The sequence below is a fragment of the Sciurus vulgaris genome, assembly GCF_902686455.1.
Source record: "Sciurus vulgaris genome assembly, chromosome: 1".
In the NCBI taxonomy this organism is placed as follows: Eukaryota; Metazoa; Chordata; class Mammalia; order Rodentia; family Sciuridae; genus Sciurus; species Sciurus vulgaris.
The window spans coordinates 58,958,602-58,976,348 of record NC_136461.1 but is presented as its reverse complement, the minus strand read 5'-3'; the positions used below and the strand labels follow the sequence as shown (position 1 = coordinate 58,976,348).

The window sequence follows — 17,747 nt, the reverse complement described above, 5'->3', positions numbered from 1 at the left end:
GTTTTGCTGTTTTTGTTGCCATTTGTACTTACAACATCAGGTCTTTAAAAGTGCTATTAATAGTTGTAACATTTCTTTATAAAACATAAAACTCTAGATTCTCAAAATAAAAAAAAAAAAAATTAAAATTCAAAAGAGATAGTCCAGTTGTGGGAAGCTGTCCTTCTTTAGCAGAATCAGACTAGGTTGAGCCATGGGACGCAGAGGCCTGGCTTCTAGGAACTGCTGGGAAGTATCTGGCGCTGTGTGGGAGTGGTTCCCTGTCTCCTTCTGGAATTTTCCCCCTAAGAGAATGGCTCCCCCTAACTCCACCCTATTCTGTCTATCAAAGAAGAAGATCCTCCCTATCCTTGCCCCTTTTCCCTGGCTGTCTATAAATAAGAGAGTTGGTGGACTCCTGATTGAAAAGAGGCCAGAGTTGGTATGGTCCAGACCTGCCACACCCCCTCTCATTAAAAGAATATTGGGGCAAGAATGGAGGAAGGAAGGACTATATAGAGGGAAAAGAGGAGTGGGAGGGGTGGGGGGAAGGGAAAAAAATAACAGAATGAATCATTACCCTATGTAAATTTATGATTACACAAATGGTACGCCTTTACTCCATGTACAGAGAAACAACATGTATCCCATGTGTTTACAATAAAAAAAAATAAAATTAAATTAAAAAAAAAGAATATTGGCTCTCCTGTGTTTATTGAATAGATAAGTTTTTTGAGTAATAGATAGAAAAACCGCCAACATCCTACTCCAGCAGTCAACCCTTTCCTCCTCCACGTGGAATATGGCAGAGAGGACCCCGACATCCGTCAGAGACCACTTTTATTAAGTATCTCTTTTCCTAGGTCCTGACATAATGTACAGTATTTTTTTTTTTTTTTTTTTTTTTTGGTGGGGGCAGGTACTGGGGATTGAACTCAGGGGCACTTGCCACTGAGCCACATCCCCAGCCCTATTTTGTATTTTATTTAAAGACAGGGTCTCACTGAGTTGCTCAGAGCCTTGCTTTTGCTGAGGCTGCTTTTGGACTCATGATCCTAATGCCTCAGGTTCCCGAGCTGCTTGGGTTACAGGCGTGTGTCACTGAGCCTGGCAATGTACAGTATGTTAGGAATGAATTCATATTTCACGAAATTTAGTCTAGAAAAATATGTCTAAGGAATATCAGAATACACAGACACATATCTGATCAAAATGTCTCTAAATGACTGGCAGAAAGAGAACTGAAGTCTGTTATATGACTCACAGTATCCATAAGCTATTTAAAATAAATAATTTAAAAAAGGATACAAAGAGAAAACAGACTTTAGAAAAAATACAATTATTCCTGGCAATGGATTCTATAAAATAGATTTGCAAGAAAAAGACACATCATCAAAACTCATCACACTCCATCAGTGGACCCATATCCAGGCAGAACACCCATTTGGTAAACCTGTAAGAAATAAGGCAAGTGATAAAATAATTTATGGATTATTAGCTTAACTTTATTCTTCTTGTATTTTTCTACCTCAAAGCAGGACCTTTAGAATTCCCTTGTTTCTGGGATTTTTGCTGAGTGGAAAAACAGAAGACACTTGAAGTAAAGGATCTTTGGGAATCATATGAAATGAGAACTTGAAGATACTGTGCTGCTATTATCCTGAGGCTGGTGCAAACAGAGTAACTTGGAGAAACTCAGGAATAAGGAAACTGTGTCTTCTGGACCAAAAAGAAGGTGAAAGTCAGAGAACCATGCATTGATCACCAGCAAAAATAGCATTCCAAGGAGATGGCATGTGGTCGTGGAAAGGCCTCTTTGGTGTACAAGGAGAGGAGAATGGTACTGTGGGCACCAGAGTCCCAACCATTGTCAAAGACTCCATGCCTCAAGTGTGAGACAGAGAATCAAAGGAGCCAGGGAGCAAAGATCACAGTCTGGAACAGTGAAACCTTCAATGATACCCAGTGGATCAATGACTAACAACAGCATCTCAGGTGATGTACTAATACCCAGAACCAGTTCCGCGACCTCAGCATGATTCCATAATACAGCAAGTCCCAATAGTGACTGAAAAATTAAATTGTCTACCACTATGCAAAATAGGCTAAGAAAATTATTTTTGTTGATATTATAAAAATAAGTAATTGAAATTACTCATTTCATTGTTTGTGGTATGTATGTCATACCTGAGACATACCTGAGACAAAGTTGTTAATTTGTCAGTTCTTTTACCTGTAAGATGGAAATAAAAATAGAATTTAATTCATAAGTTGCTGTAAGTAGTGAGGATTAAATGGATGCTAAGCACTTAGGTACCTGGGTGCTCAGTAATGGTCATTGTTTTTACTCAGTTTGAAAATGAGTCTACTAGAAATGAGACAAAATTTTGACACATATATTTTAGGCAATCATTGTAAAGATGGAAACACCACCAGTTATGGACACTGTTTGCAAGATAAAAGATAAATTATTAAGAGTTCTTCAAGAAAATACCATCATCATTTGCAGGAAATCCAGTATGAGAATACAGTCAAGAAAAACACCAACCAACTCCCACAACATGGAGCCATGACCACTCAGATCAATAAATATATCTCAAGTTCATGGGGAAGAACAGTAGACAACAACCCAAAGCACCTAATATGGCAAAGACTTTTGAAAAATTAGCTGCCATTTTCTCTTTTTTCCCCTCCCCTTCCCTCCATGCAACCACATTTGAGGCTAAAGATGTTTATAATTCTCTGAGTGACTAACTTTAACAAACTTGTGACAAGCAAGCCAGTGACCTTGATAAAAGTATCTTAATATGACAGATAAATGTTTTAAATGGAATATGGACAAGGAGAGCATGCTTTAATTTTTGATAAGCTAAAATAACACCTTAGAAATTAATGTCTCCACATAGGGAGCTCATTTCAAATCATGTGACTTCTAAGATTAAGAAGTTTCAGGACCAGGTCAGAAGGGAGGTGAGGTGAGATTGTTGCATTTAGTCTGTGCCCCCAGCTTGTTAGATATCCGATTTGCATTCACAATGAAAACCCTAGTGTGACCTCAGGATCTCCTCATTTTTGCTTCCCTCTACATTGCCCAAATCCTTTGGGCCTAATTAACTGGTATTTTTGCCTTCTGGTATGACTACAGGGCAGATATGACTCAAAAGCTCTGGACTTTGAGATTTATTCTCTCTTCTGATGATGGGAATTCACACATGAGTTTCTACTTGTGATTATTTTGTACGGTAGGGCTTCCATTTTGATTTCCATTTGAATCCATCATGTTCTTGAGGTCTTCATAGTTCTTGAGACCCTCCTCAGGAGTCTGCTTCATTTGGACAGTCCTGATTCCTTGGAGATAAGAGCTATTATTCAGAACACAACCTGGATGGCTGTGGTCTTATCACCTGAGATAGGCTTCACTAATGTTGCCTTTTTGGAATTCTCAACTCTACTTGTTCATTACCTTGTGCCCACCTCCAACAGAACTTAGCTACAAAAAACTAGACTACCTGAAACCCACAGGTAGATATTTGGCAATCAGTATATGTTGAATGAGAGACTAAAAAATTCAGTCATGAACTCATTAAGTATTTACTAAATATGTGCTTGCTTTATACACGGTGTCAATACTGGAACAATGGAATTTAAATCCTGTCATACAGGAGTGTTCAGTCTCAGAGGGAACACAACGAGGAAACAATTTCAAATGATGAGGTAGAGGATTCAAATACATGATTGGAACTTGGAGAAGGAGATCCAAAGTGTGAATGTAGGGCGGGTGTCACAGGGGAAGCGGGGTTGCAACGGACATGTGAGGATGCAACGGGAGAACACAGGGTGGCCAACAGACCCTGTGTCTGCAAAGGTGAGTTGGGGAAATTGCAAAGGGCCTCCTCTACACACTTGGAATAGAGTTATTGCTTAAACACATCTCTGATGAGATGAAAATAAGTTGTAAGAGGCCATGGAGGTGTCAGCTTGGGCATTGACTTCCTTAACAAAACTCCTAAAGCTCAAGAATCAATGAATCCAGAATCAATAAATGGGATGGAATCAAACTAAAAAGCTTCTTCACAGCAAAAGAAACAATCAATAACGTAAAGAGAGAGCCTACAGAATGGGAGAAACTCTTTACTACATGCACCTCAGAGCATTAATCTCCAGGACATATGAAGAACTCAAAAAACTTAACACTGAAAAAAAACCCAATCAATAAATGGGCTAAGGAACTGAACAGACCCTTCGCAGAAGAAGAAATACAATTGATCAACAAATATATGAAACAATGTTCAACATCTCTAGCAATTAGAGAAATGCAAATCAAAACTACACTGAGGGGCTGGGGTTGTGGCTCAAGTAGAGCACTTGCCTGGCATGTGTGAGGCACTGGGTTCAATTCTCAGAATTACATACAAATAAATGAACAAAATAAAGGTCTATTAACATAAAAAAATTTAAATAATTTTTAAAAATCTACACTGAGATTCTCTCTCACTCCAGTCAGAATGGCAACTATCAAGAGTACAAGCAACAATAAATGTTGGTGAGGATGTAGGGGGGAAAAAGTACACTGGTGGGATTGCTGGTGGGATTGCAAATTGATGCAAAGACTCTGGAAAGCATTATGGAGAGTCCTAAGAAAACTTGGAATGGAACCACCATTTGACGCAGTTATCCCACTCCTCGGTTTATGCCCAAAGGACTTAAAATCAGCATACTACAGTGATGCAGCCTCGTCAATGTCTATAGCAATTCAATTCATAATAGCTAAACTATGGAACCAACCTTTATCTATTAATCTGTTGTGACCCTCAACAAATGACTGGATAAAGAAAATGTGACACATATATAATGGAATATTACTTAGCCTTAAAGAAGAATGAACTTATGTCATTTGCAGGTAAATGGATGGAACTAAAGAATATCATGCTAAGCAAGATAAGCCAATCCCAAAGAACCAAAGGCCGAACATTTTCTCTGATGTGTGGATGCTAATTTACAATAAGGTGGGGGAACTAGGGAAGAATAGAGGTACTTTGGATTAGACAGAGGGGAGTGAAGGGAGGGGAGGAGTATGGGGGCAGGGATGATAGACTGAATCAGACATTATTACCCCATGTGCATATATGACTATGGGACAGGTGTAACTCTATATCATGTACTACCAGAAGAATGAGAAGTTATACTCCACCTATGCATGATGTATCAAAATGCATTCTACTATCATGTATAACTAATTAGAACAAATTTTTTAAAAAATAGTCGTATATGGGAAAGAGATTAAGAACACATTGAAAATTGTGTCTTTATTTTTATTTCTTAATATGCTTTGGTTGCAGAGTTAAAAATAAGGTTAATTATAGCTAAATAAATGATGATTTAATTTTTTAAAAATACTAATATCATTGAGAGAGAGAGAGAGAGAGAGAGAGAATGGAAGAAAAGAGTTCTTTGAAATCTAATAAGGCATTCAGAGTGGAGAAACTGAGCCAGAAATATAGGCATCCACCCTCTCCTCTGCTGCCTGGGAAAAATGGAGAAGTCCAGGTCAGAGTCTGGTTCCACCACAAGCAACCCTCCACCCTGTGTCCCTGTAGGAACAACAAAAGCACTTTCAGTCTGATTGAGCTGTCGGTGCCCTCTAGTGGTGGCCCACTTGATGACCCAAGAAAGGAGCCGCCATCCAGCTCCTGGGTCATTTTCCGAAGCACACCATTTGCTGTGACAGCTGCTGGAGCCATGGACCTTCAGGCCATTGGCCTTCCACTCAGTAAGCTCACGGTCTATCATCCTAATGTGAGACACAGACATGAACCCACCGTAGTAACGTGTGGCCAGAGCAAGAAGACAGAATTTGTATAGCAGGATGATTAACTTTAGGACTGTGGGCCTTGGTGCTGCTTTGATCTCTGGGCTGGCAATAGAAAAAGCCTTGTGGAAGGTGTGATTGGGCCCTGAAAGAAGATGAGGACTTCACAAGGTAACGGATAGGAGATGAGCCTTCCAGGAATAGAGACAATCTGGGTTACTTGGAGCACTGAAAGCAACTGTACTCTAGGAGCATCTACAGTTGGAACAGAATTTTATGGTGTCTCTCTAAAGGTACCCAAGTGATCCAAACTGTACACCACCCCCACAAGTGTTTAGCTCGGCAGACATTTATCAAGCATCCTCTATAGACCAAGCCCTCTGATCAACAATCTGGTATGGGACTCTCAATACGCTCACAGTCAAGATAGATATGAAGGGCCATTCTATATAAAGTGCAAGTTTTACATAAATAGCAGTTGACAGCAAAGGGAAATAGGCTTCCCAGAGAAGAAAGTGCTTGAGTTAACTTTGAAAAATGAATGAGCAGGAACTAGTGAGGTGATGTCAGGAGAGGTTGCATCTTCCTTGTTTCTGGGATGTAGCACTGGTCACGGGCTGATTTCCTCCCATCACTCCTCTCCTTCTCCCCCAATCAACCCACACACCTCAGGGTTCTGTGCTCAGCCCTCAATGGGATCTTGACTTTGTTCTGTCCATCAGTGATTTCATTCACACTGGATTTGCAGTAACATTTGTGTGGTTCCAACTTTTACTTAGTGGAGACATCATGCGACCAAGTGCATGGGTTTTTACTCAGAAAATCAGCCCATGACTAGTAAACCATGTTCCAAACAGAACCCACCGTCTTTAATCTCTGAACTCCTCCCCTCCCTTGGTTGTTTGTCCCATTCACTCTTTTGTGACCTGTTTTATAAATCCAGTACCTTGAAAAGACGCTGAACTTACTCCTTTTTGGTCCCCAACCTCCAGTGCCTCTCCAAGTTCTGCAGTGCTCATAAATCATTTTCTCACTGTCCACTACCACGGTCTCCACTTAGTCATCCCTTATGCAGTCCTGGCTGGCTGTTTGCAGTGTCCTCCTAATTGACTTCTCTGCTTCTAGCCTAACCCCAGAAAGGTGGTATGTATCTAATGAGAAGTCTGATCTTGGGTAGCATCCCACATCACTCTTCTTATTCATGAGTCTGTGTACCTACAACCTTCAGTCAGGACTCAGATCCTTAGGGTGGCAGGCAAAACTTTCCTGCTGGTCTCTAGTAGCTTCATCTGTGTCCTTGGCCTCCAGGAATTTTCCAGAAATTCTACACTGATTGTTGACTCCCCCTAAACATCACATAGTTTCATATTTCCCTTTCTTGGAATGCTGGCCCCTAGAACGCATCCCATATCACTTTTTCCACAAGGCAAACTCCAATGTATCTCTCAAAACTCAGTTTCACATTACTTCCCCCGGCAATCTTTCCTTCTCTTGTCCTTTTGGATACACAAGCACTTTCTTCTCTGTACTACTTCTGAATCATGCATGTGCATATATATAATATGCTTCTGTGGCCACCTGTTATCTGTGTCCCTGACTCCAGACTGGAGAAGTAATACAGTGTAGTAAAGAAGAAGGAACCAAAGCCCAGCTCTACCTCTTATCAAAGTATTCACCTCTTATCAAAGTATTCACCTCTCTTTGGCTTAGTTTCCTTATTTACAAAATAGGGATAATAACAGCACTCGCCTACCATATAAAAAGATCAAATGAATATAGATGAAATGCTTTGAATAGTACCTGGCTCACAGGAAATGTTATGTACGAATATGGTCTAATTGCCAACTATGAGTGTCGTGATGTTATTGTCTTACTCACCTCTGCATGCGACTCATCTCAGTCTTCTCCAGGCCCAGTGCAGTGCCTGACCTAGAGCATATGTGGAAAAAATGTTTATTAAAAAGGAGGAAAGACTGAACCTTTGGTTCTTTCCTTTTCTTTGCTTTCAAGCACAGCAAATCCCTGAGTCTTTACTGGTTTTCTTTTCCAGTGTCCCTTGCATTTAGTTTTCTTTCTATGATAACTGACACTACTCCTTTATTTAGTCAACACAAGGTAAATCCCCAGTAGCATACAAGGCAAACAAAGTGCTAAGGATATTTCTGTGAGTTAGACTAATTCCTTCTGAAATGACACTGAAATTTTATAATAATGTTATTATTATAATAATGTTCACTATTTGACCATAAGTGTGACACATATTATGGGAGTCTTGGAGATCAAGAAGCTTCTCCTGGGGAAGGAATCAAACTGATAAATGAGAAAAAAGAAGAAAACAACTAGAATACAGTCAAAGAAGCTGTGGTGGAGAGTGATTCAGGCAGAAGGAGCTTAGTGCGTCAAACCCTGAGGCAGGAAGAAATTTGGCATGCATAGATTTTATTTTCCTTGTGTCTGGATTATTATCACACTGCCACTGATCCTGTATAGGACCCTCCCCATAGCTATCATCATGATTCTCTACCCTTACTGAATAACGTACCAATTCTTTAGTTGCTTTTCATGACTCAGTACAATATGGGCCCAAATAATCATCCCATTTTATCTCCCATGAATCATCAGTATCACACTCAACAATGGCTATCATGAACAACTTACCATTCCCCACACATTCCTTAGTTTTTCCTCCTTCCTACTTCTGCTCACGTTCTTATTACCAAAATGCCTTTATTCTCTGATCCCATCTATGTTTATTGTTTCAGAAAACAACATTCATTGCTCTATGTGTGATGTACTTTGATATTTTCTATCCAGTTTATTCTACTTTATTCTATTCAGTTAAAACAAGAAGAAGCAAGTTGTAACCCACCAAAGTGATTTCACAATTCACCATGGACATTGACCCATAGTTAAAAACATTGTCCTTCTGAGCCTTAAAGATCTTTGCTGTGGTAGTGACTGAGTTGTTTTATGTTTTTCAGCAGTAAAATCCACTAACTCAGCTCTCTGCCACATCTTGATTATTGAGCCTCTGTTTTCTAATGACAAGCTCTAAAATGCTGCATGAGAATGTGATCAATGGGGGAACTTATCATACAGATCCAAGTCACCCTGAGAATACTTAGCTTGCATCTTAATTTGTTATGGATATCACACTTGGCTATTTCAATGTTGCCAGTGTTCTGAACTAAAGTTACTAATTGTGCTGAGCTGTTCCAGATCACATATTTGGGATAAGAGGAACATGGGAGATATTTATTCCAGCTGTAACTGAAAAAAAAAAAAAATCCTCCATTAGCAAATAAACCCATGACAGCCAGATGCAGTTGCAGCTCGTGTTGTGTAGTAAATGTACCTTGGCTGTTAGATTTGCCAACAATTATTTATAAATAATTACCCAAGAGGAATGAATCTTTTGTAATAGCCTCCCTAGACAGGATCTGTTTTTCAAAATTGTTTTTATATCTTAGTTAATTTTTCAAATGGAACATTTCAGTATTTCTTCCACTTTAAATTTTGCACCTTCAACATCTAATCAAGCTACCCTTTTATATTAATATCCTTCAAATCTTTGTCTGCATCTCAGATTACACTCCTTTGTTTCATTTTTTGTATCGGCACTGAAGGCTGGACATAGCTATGATAAAGTCTCCCTAGACATCCCTATCTCAGCAATCTAAAAGACACTCCCCATTTCCCTGATTAGAAAGTGGCCCAACCTACCTCCCACCTGAACTAGAGAATTCCAGTGGAAACCTCCTCACTAACCTGCTGCTGATTCTCCTAACTTTGCATCTTTCTTGTCTTAGATCTGTCAGATTCTCTCAGCCTCCCTGCCTCCACTGGAGTTCTACTTTCCCAAATGTTTTTTCACCATCTTTTTTAGCACATTTCACACAGTGGCTGATATATTGTATCACTCCTGTGCTTGGAACCATTTATTCACTATTCTCTTTAAGAGATAGTCTAAAAGAACCTAAATTTGCTTGCAAGCTTGCAAGGGTCCTTCCAATCTATTTTGTACTTACTAAACTTTCATGGCTTATTTTGATTCATAGCCTGTTTTTTTTTCTTCCTGCCTCTCTCATTCCATTCATATTTTATACCCTCCCAACTTTTTAAGATAATGTTTTTATGCATTGTCAAAACCATAAGGGTCCCAGAACATGCTTCTCCTTTAGACAAAACTCTTACTTTCTTCAAGCCACATCTTGCACATCTCATGAGAAACTTCCTTGGGCTTCTAAAAATCCAGGCTCTATGATCCTCCTGCTTCTCCCTTAATACCTTCCAGTTCACTACAACACTGTACTGCAATCATCCATTAACCTCAGTCCAATAATGTGAGCACAGAAATTATTTAGCATCAATCTCTATTGTCTGGCACGCCACAGCTATGCAATTTATATTTCTACAGTGAAAAAGTAAGACCTGATTTACTCTCCAACAAGGAGTACAGAGAATCCCCTATGGGAGGGTCCTAAATCTGTCTACCACTAGAATGAAGTACCTGCAGAGTACTTAAGTCTGACAGCAGACTTAAGTCATCATCTCCAAATGGCTTCTCAAAATATTTTTTAAATCTTCATGTTTTATGTACCTTTTTCACAAATTCGTAAGGAGGTTACAAAAGTGTTATTTTTGGATCCCCCAAATCTCAGCATGTCAGATCATCTTTCTTCTTAGACAATTAAATTTTCTTCTTACCAGACTCACTCTGGCTAGAATCTTGATCCTCATCTCTATAGAGCTTTCACTACAGTTTAATCCACTTATTCTCATTCATCTACTTCTATTAACTACATACCTACTAAGTGCCAGATGCTGGAAATACTAAGATAAGATATCATCACTTCCCTCCAGACCCAGTTTGTTCAGGGCTAGGAGAAAGGAAGAAGGAAGACACATAAGCTGTTTTGATATAGGTTTGCCCCAAGTTTATGCAAACTTAAACTTAGCCAAGGGTTTCCATAGGAGCATCAGAAATGCTAAGAAACAAGAAAAATGTTTTGCTTTCTATATCTAAAACTATAAATAAATAAGTAAATTCTATGAATGATAAATATTCTGAGTGAGAAACACAGTAAACAACAGATATCAAAATGGGGATGGTTTTTTTGAGGGGGTTTATTTATGGGACTATGAAGATTCTTATTGCATCAGCTCACAATTAGTCAGTGTTACTTGAGTGAACTTCTGTTCATAACTGAAAAGCAAATAGTTTGGTTGCCTAGGCATTTCTTCAAAAGATGTTAAAGCAAAGCATTGCCAAAATGGTACATTGTTTAATTGTGGGGGGTCAACATGTAACTTTGCCAATTATCAAAATGTGGATGTTCGTGGTGAGATTGCCAATGCTCATACTAGGAAAGTAGAAATGCATTCTAAAGGGTTTTTTCTTAAGCAAAATTTGAAACGAGTAAAAACTTCTGAACAGAATGATTCTACACTTGTCACCAGCCAAAAAGTTTTCAGTATACATTTCTGAGACTTTCATGTAAGTGTTTAGAGCCCCATTGAATTCCTTCTGTTCCTTTAACATACTTTGCTTTCTGATACCTCATGCCTTTGCTGCTCTTTCCTTCCCTTGGGTGCATGTTAAATGTCACCTGTTCTATAAAGTGCCACAAAGACCAGTGGAAATCCCTCAAGCTGTCTTCTTTCCAACACTGTGTTGCAGCTTTGTGATTTGCCTCTCGAGCTGCCTTTACTACATTATCCTGATCCATAGATGTGCTTCTGCAGCTGATTGACTATTCTGATTCTGCATCCATGGGACCCAACAGTTCCTGACACACTAAAATCCATATGGGGGGAGTTAGTGGGTGTCATTCTCCTTTTTTCTCTCCCTCTTCCTCTTCTATGTCACTATGTCACTGTAATACAAAGTCCATATTCTCTCTCATGGTCTTTACCCAGTTTTGAAAAACTTCGCAATGAACATTATTAAAAAGTTCTAATACCACAGATAGGATATAAATTATTTTTAGTTATGAGTTTATCTTGAAAAAAGCAAGGAGTTTTAGTTTTAAGACACATCTCCCCCAGTAAGTGACCATATGGTTGGAGGCAATCAATTTACCTGACTTCAAGTTTCTTCATCTAGAGAATGAGGACATTTAAATAATTTCTACTTTCTCCATCTGCTCTAATCTTATGGCCCCAATACCCTTTCCTGAATTTGTTAAAAAATAATAGTTTGGATCATATAATTATATACTTCATTGATAGTTTTATTTTCTTGATTTATTTCCTCTTTCTTAGTTTTTCCTTGAAAATTCTTTATCAAATTGTAAATTCTATTTTGTCTTAAGAGCTCTGAAGTTCAGATACAGACTCAAATCTTGATTCTGCCATACAAAAATGCCACGTAATCTTAGCAACTTTGTCTAAAGAACTAAGCCTCAGTTTTCTCATATGTAAAAAAAGAACAAGAATGATAATAGTATTTGTAACACAGTCATAGGTGATCTCCTATATTTCTTATCTGAGTTCATGCAGTTGCAAGTTGTATAGGTTGCAAAGCATGCTCACTGATGAATTGATCACTGTCCTCTATTTTCTCCCATTATGTCAGTGTTCGATCTGTTTCTTGCTGATTGTCAGATATTGTAAAACTGATGATAAAGCAAAACACAGGGCCAACTACAATTGCAAATCTTGCAACAGATGGGAAATGTTATGCAGTTGATGAATATAAACCTGAATAATTATAGATATGCAGGGAAAGCATTGGCAAATTAATTTAGGAAACTAATGGGATTATGACAAACTGGGTACCTGAAAGATACTGAATGGAATATGGAAATAGATAGTTCCTCCAAAATTTATCATAAAAATGACCAAATTCATCGTCATGCTGCAAAAGTTTCAAAATTGTTAATTTTTATATTGTGGTGCATTTTTAAATGCTTAAAATTTATCCTTCATGCTAAGAAGTAATTTATGAAAATAGTGAGCAAAAGGATGAATTTCAGCATGAAATTAGAAGTGTCTCACACAGTGAGCATCCCAGAGAACCAGGCAAGATGTCCCTCCCCTGCTCTCGGTCCTGATGGAGGCCAACTCTGGTACAACATGAGAAAGCAGTGGAGAAAAATTATGAAGATGGATTATTCACCTGTGTATGCTTGACATCTAATATTTCATTAAGGTTTTGAACTAACCAAGTCTATTCAAATATGAAAACAAACTAATAATTTAAAAAGTCAGCAGAATTTTAATAAACATTAGTTACATTAATTTCCATAGCATTTTGCAATAAACAAAGACAATGTCATTACTTTTTGTTCTCTGAATTAGTCCCTAAGGTAGATAAAGCAGACATTACTTCTGCTTTATTATTTAACAACTAAAAGTTCGTGGAGACTTCTCAGCGCTCAGACAGAATGCAGGTTTCAACCTTAGGGCATATTGATAAAGATGTTTTCTGTCCCTTCTACTTGACCAGTAATATAGTTCTCATTTTCATTATAATCTTCTCAGGACATATTTTGTTGCCACCAATTATCTGTAAAGACAAGAAATCTGAAGTTCAAGGAGATTAACTAAACTTGTCCAAAGTCACTGGTGATCATTATTTTCCGACTTTGACATCCCCCGTTTTTTCCAGAACCCTCACCCCGCCCTCTATGTCAGTGTGTGCTGAAGTTCAGGGTCGAATGTCTTTATTAATAATAGAAGAATTACGCCCACAGAAAAGAGGTTTTCAGGGTATAAGATAAAATTAGAAAGTTTGCCTTAGAAAAAAAATAACTGTAAACCCTGTAAGTTTCTAGTTATTTATAAATATAGGAACCGAAGTTTAAAAATTATGCATTTATTTCCTGTCTGTTCCCTTTTCCTGTAGATTTTTTTTGAAGATGATATAAAAGAGCAAGGAAATGAGCAAAAACATGCTGCACCCAAAACAAAGAAAACACACAAATAAACGAGCTGTGGTGTTCATAAATTCCTCAGCTCAGTAGGTCACTGCCTCCCCCACCAGTTTCATGATTGAAGTATGAACTGTAAAGAGATTAAGTGAATTTTCTAGAGTTGTGGAATTCAAAGTGCAGAAAACATATCGACTGCTCTTGCACCATTCACTGTATTTGATGGTGATATTTTCTCTAAGTGTGTTGTAAACAGAAAGCTTTGTTTAACAAAGCAATAAAGAGAAAGCATCCACTGAAATTATCCCCCAGTTGTGCAGAGTGAGTGATGGGATGTTGCTTCCACTGTACCAGCTCTAGTTGTGGATTATTTATGTGGGCTTTCTATATGGGAGGTACAAATGACATAAGTGAAATGAATTCCAGCAATATGTACATATTTTAGGACATATTACAGTTCAGCAGAGCAAATAGTGTCTATTAGCCAAAATCTAAATAAATAACCTATATGGAAATGTTAGAATTGAATCTACTGGCTTCATGGAAAGATTTTGACTTATTTCTTTTCTTCCTTTTGAATAGAAAAACTAATTTTGTCAATTTGTAAATAAGGCAGCAAAAAACACAATGATATTTCACTCCATGCTCTTGGAGGGAATTTTGCAATTTATTAAAATCGCTTCAGAGGCAAAATTTAAAAAGAACCTTACAAGGTTTCAGTTAAGCTTCAGGAATAAAATTTCTGGTGATGTATTTGTCATTAAACTTATAAGGCAGAAAGGCATGTTTCTAGAAAGGATCATGAATGATTACCATCTAAACTAAATAATAAGAGTAACGAAACAAGTTTGGTGGTGTCTCTTTTGTTTCACATATTTACATTAAGGTTAGAAGATGTGAGACGCAATTTGTAAATGCATATACCAGTCCATAAGTGACCTTAAGAAAACTGTTCTTGAGCGAAAGAAACCATTAGAATTATTCTGAATCAAGTAAATTCTCAACATATTTTCATAATTTGATGCAAAAAAATATACCATATCTGTCCCTATGCTGTCACAGAGATACAGAGTAATAAGAAAATGTCCCATGTTATTCTCCAACCACATGTAGATCTCCAATCTATGGATTCCCTCTTTTTTCATTGTCTTTCCCTCCTTTGCCTTACCTGCCTCATTGCATCACTAAAATCACTTGGACGATTATCATAATCATACCTTGTCTATACCCATCACTCCTTTCCCTTGCTGACTTTGTTCTAGGTCTGGCAGAACTAAAGGGGTTGCAAGTTCCACAGGTTATTCACTTTTTTAATATTTATTTTTTCCTTTTCAATTTATTGTTTAATGGACTCATCAAAACTGTTCATATTTAATGATTACCATGTGATGGTACAATACACATATACATTGTGTAATGTTAAAATTAGGATAAGAATATCTGTCTCCTTCAACATTTATGGTGAAAACACCTAAGATCCATTCTTATAACTTTTTTCCAAATATACAGTATGTTATGAGAAAGGCCAATACACTCTCAGCTGTTCCTTGTTTTACACCCGAACCTTTGGGGAGTTCACTTGACAAATGTGCCCTACTATTTGGCACAAAGAACAAATGTGCTTTGATTAGGGTTCTGTGCAATATAAAATGCAAAATGCTGATAATTTCACTTGGGGAAAATTTATCATCAATTTCATTTTGTTCAAACTATATTGCATTCAGAAGAAAGAAATTATCAGTAGATTCAAGATGGTGGTTGAGAGGAAGTCTGTGTTTCCAGGTGCTCTGTGGCTCAAGATTCAAGCAGCAGGAGTACTGCTTCTCAGTGAGGTGGGAGGAAGAGGAACTTCACTGAAATTCAATATCAGTCAGAGCCTCTTAGAGGCTCAGACATCCAGGTGCATCGAACAAAGGACAAGAAAGAATACATTGGAACAAGGTGACTGTAGGAGAAGAAGTGGCACAGGTTCACTGCAGAGGGGAGGGATAACACTGAGAAAGAGGCACAATGGACAAATTTGGCATGGAAAACCAGAATAGAAAAGCAGCCTGAACTTAGATGATCTAGAGGTTGCACAGCAAACTGTTGTTTGAAAAGTATTCTGGATTTCTCAACTGGTAAGTGGAGAGCTGAGGAGGAAGTCATCTTGAGGAGGCCACCCTGCCGCTAGCTGCTAAGAAAGCCCAGGAGATCATAGCAAACATTGCCACAGTGTCCTAGAAACTGCCTACTGTGTGGCCTAGGGTGCACCCAGGATTAGGTGACTAAAATAGGCACAGAGATGATAATTCCCAGGAAGAATCATATGAGTGAAATGGAGGCAAGCACCACTCGCTTTCCCTTTTCTTGTGGCTCACAGGACAGATGAAGGTCAGGAAACTGAACATGTCAGTGTGAATACCTGGGAATTAAGACTAAGAAGGTCATATTGGAGGGCGGCAGAGTGTGGAGGGAGGGTCAGCTACCGGCCCTACAAGTAGAATTCACTCGAGGCTCCTGAGATCCAGACTCCTAGCAGAGATCAGCATCTGCCTGCACCTCGGAGTCTGTTGATCTAATCTCTCCAGAGCAGATGCCAGCCAACAAGGTCCCAAAGGCCTCTTTAGAGCTAAGCCCCATCTGCCAGAACTCCCCACTTAGAACTGTACAACCATCATATCCTGAGAGTGCATCGATCTTGCCTGTCTAGACAAAATTCCAATCAATAGTATTTCTCATTTTGTCCTACCTTAGACTGGTGAGAAGGGATGTTGAAAATTATTTCAACCAGCTTCTGTTTTAGTCCACTCCAGCTGGCAACTCAGTTTCGGCCACCTCAGGGTACACAACTCTAGTTTTTCATTAAGAATCTTTTTTTCTCTTTTTTTTTTACCTGTTGTTCTTTCTATGCTGATCAGTTCACAGATACACACACACACACACACACATATTTGTTTCTGTTTGGCTCATTTTTTATGATTTTTATTTTTGTCTGGTCTTTTGAAGGTTAGGGCCCTTTGTTTATTTTTGTTTTGTTTTATTTTTATTTTTATTTTTTTCTCTTGATTTTCTTCTTTCTTTCCCCTCTCATAGTCAAATTCTCTTATCTCTCTCTCTCTCTCCCCATACTTCCTTTTGTTTTTCCTTTCCTTCTTTATAGCCATCACTTCTATATCTCTTTTTTTTTTATTGTAAACAAATGGGATACATGTTGTTTCTCTGTTTGTACATGGGTTAAAGGCATACCATTTGTGTAATCATAAATTTACATAGAGCAATGTTGTTTGATTCATTCTGTTATTTTTCCCCTTCCCCCCACCCCTCCCACCCCTCTTTACCCTCTATACAGTACTTCCTTCCTCCATACTTGCCCTCCTCCCTAACCCTAACTCTATATCTCTTTTGAAGTGTGAATGTTCACATTTTAAACATTCTAAAACTTTCTTTTATCTTCTTATCACATTTTTCTTTCTCTTAATGAACTATATTTTTACCATCTCTTAGAAATATTTGGTTTACAAAACTCCTGACCCTGCCATTCATGCCACTGCAGTTATTAGACTGTGAAAGTCAGACCTAGTTCATAGCTGCTTATTGTTTTTAGCTGTTGGCGATTGCTGAACCCACCATTCCCATTGTTATAGTAATTAGTTTTGTTAATGCAATAGTACATACTTGTTACTTATTTTAGTGGTGTATATTATTTGCTCCTGTTGTTGCTATTGTTTGTTTTCCCATTTTCTGTGAGGCACTGTGCATCTACAGAGACTCTACAAGTTTATGGGTAGAAACACGGTTGCTGTTCTCTCCCACCAAGAGAGAACACACCTTGCTTCACATACACACTAACCATGCTCAAACTTAAACAATTCTTTAGTACAAAAAAGAGAAGAGAAAAAACAAACCCAAACTAATGACCAGCCCCAAGGAGGAAAGGCTATGTAGAATGACTAGGCTGTGGAATGACATCTATGAGGGGTCTTAATCTAGATCACTTCATACCCTTTTAGAATATAGAGTTGTTAAATGAATAAGAGCAACCACAGAAGGTGTAGCCCACACCCCCTGCTGTGTATAACACAGTTGCCAGATCTGCAAGAAGA

The 17,747-nt window shown here is 38.2% G+C and overlaps 1 long non-coding RNA gene across 1 annotated transcript in view; it reads right to left on the bottom strand.

The window, feature by feature from the left end:
* The window catches only part of LOC306655427, a 70,221-nt gene extending 53,751 nt beyond the window's left edge, over positions 1–16,470 (bottom strand). Inside the window, exons 1-2 of the long non-coding RNA XR_013762257.1 lie at positions 16,394–16,470; positions 7,667–7,717 (exon numbers count right to left, since the gene is read on the bottom strand). This is a non-coding gene — a long non-coding RNA (uncharacterized lncRNA). The remainder of the gene's footprint in view (positions 1–7,666; positions 7,718–16,393) is intronic.
* Between the last annotated feature and the right edge of the window lie 1,277 nt (positions 16,471–17,747).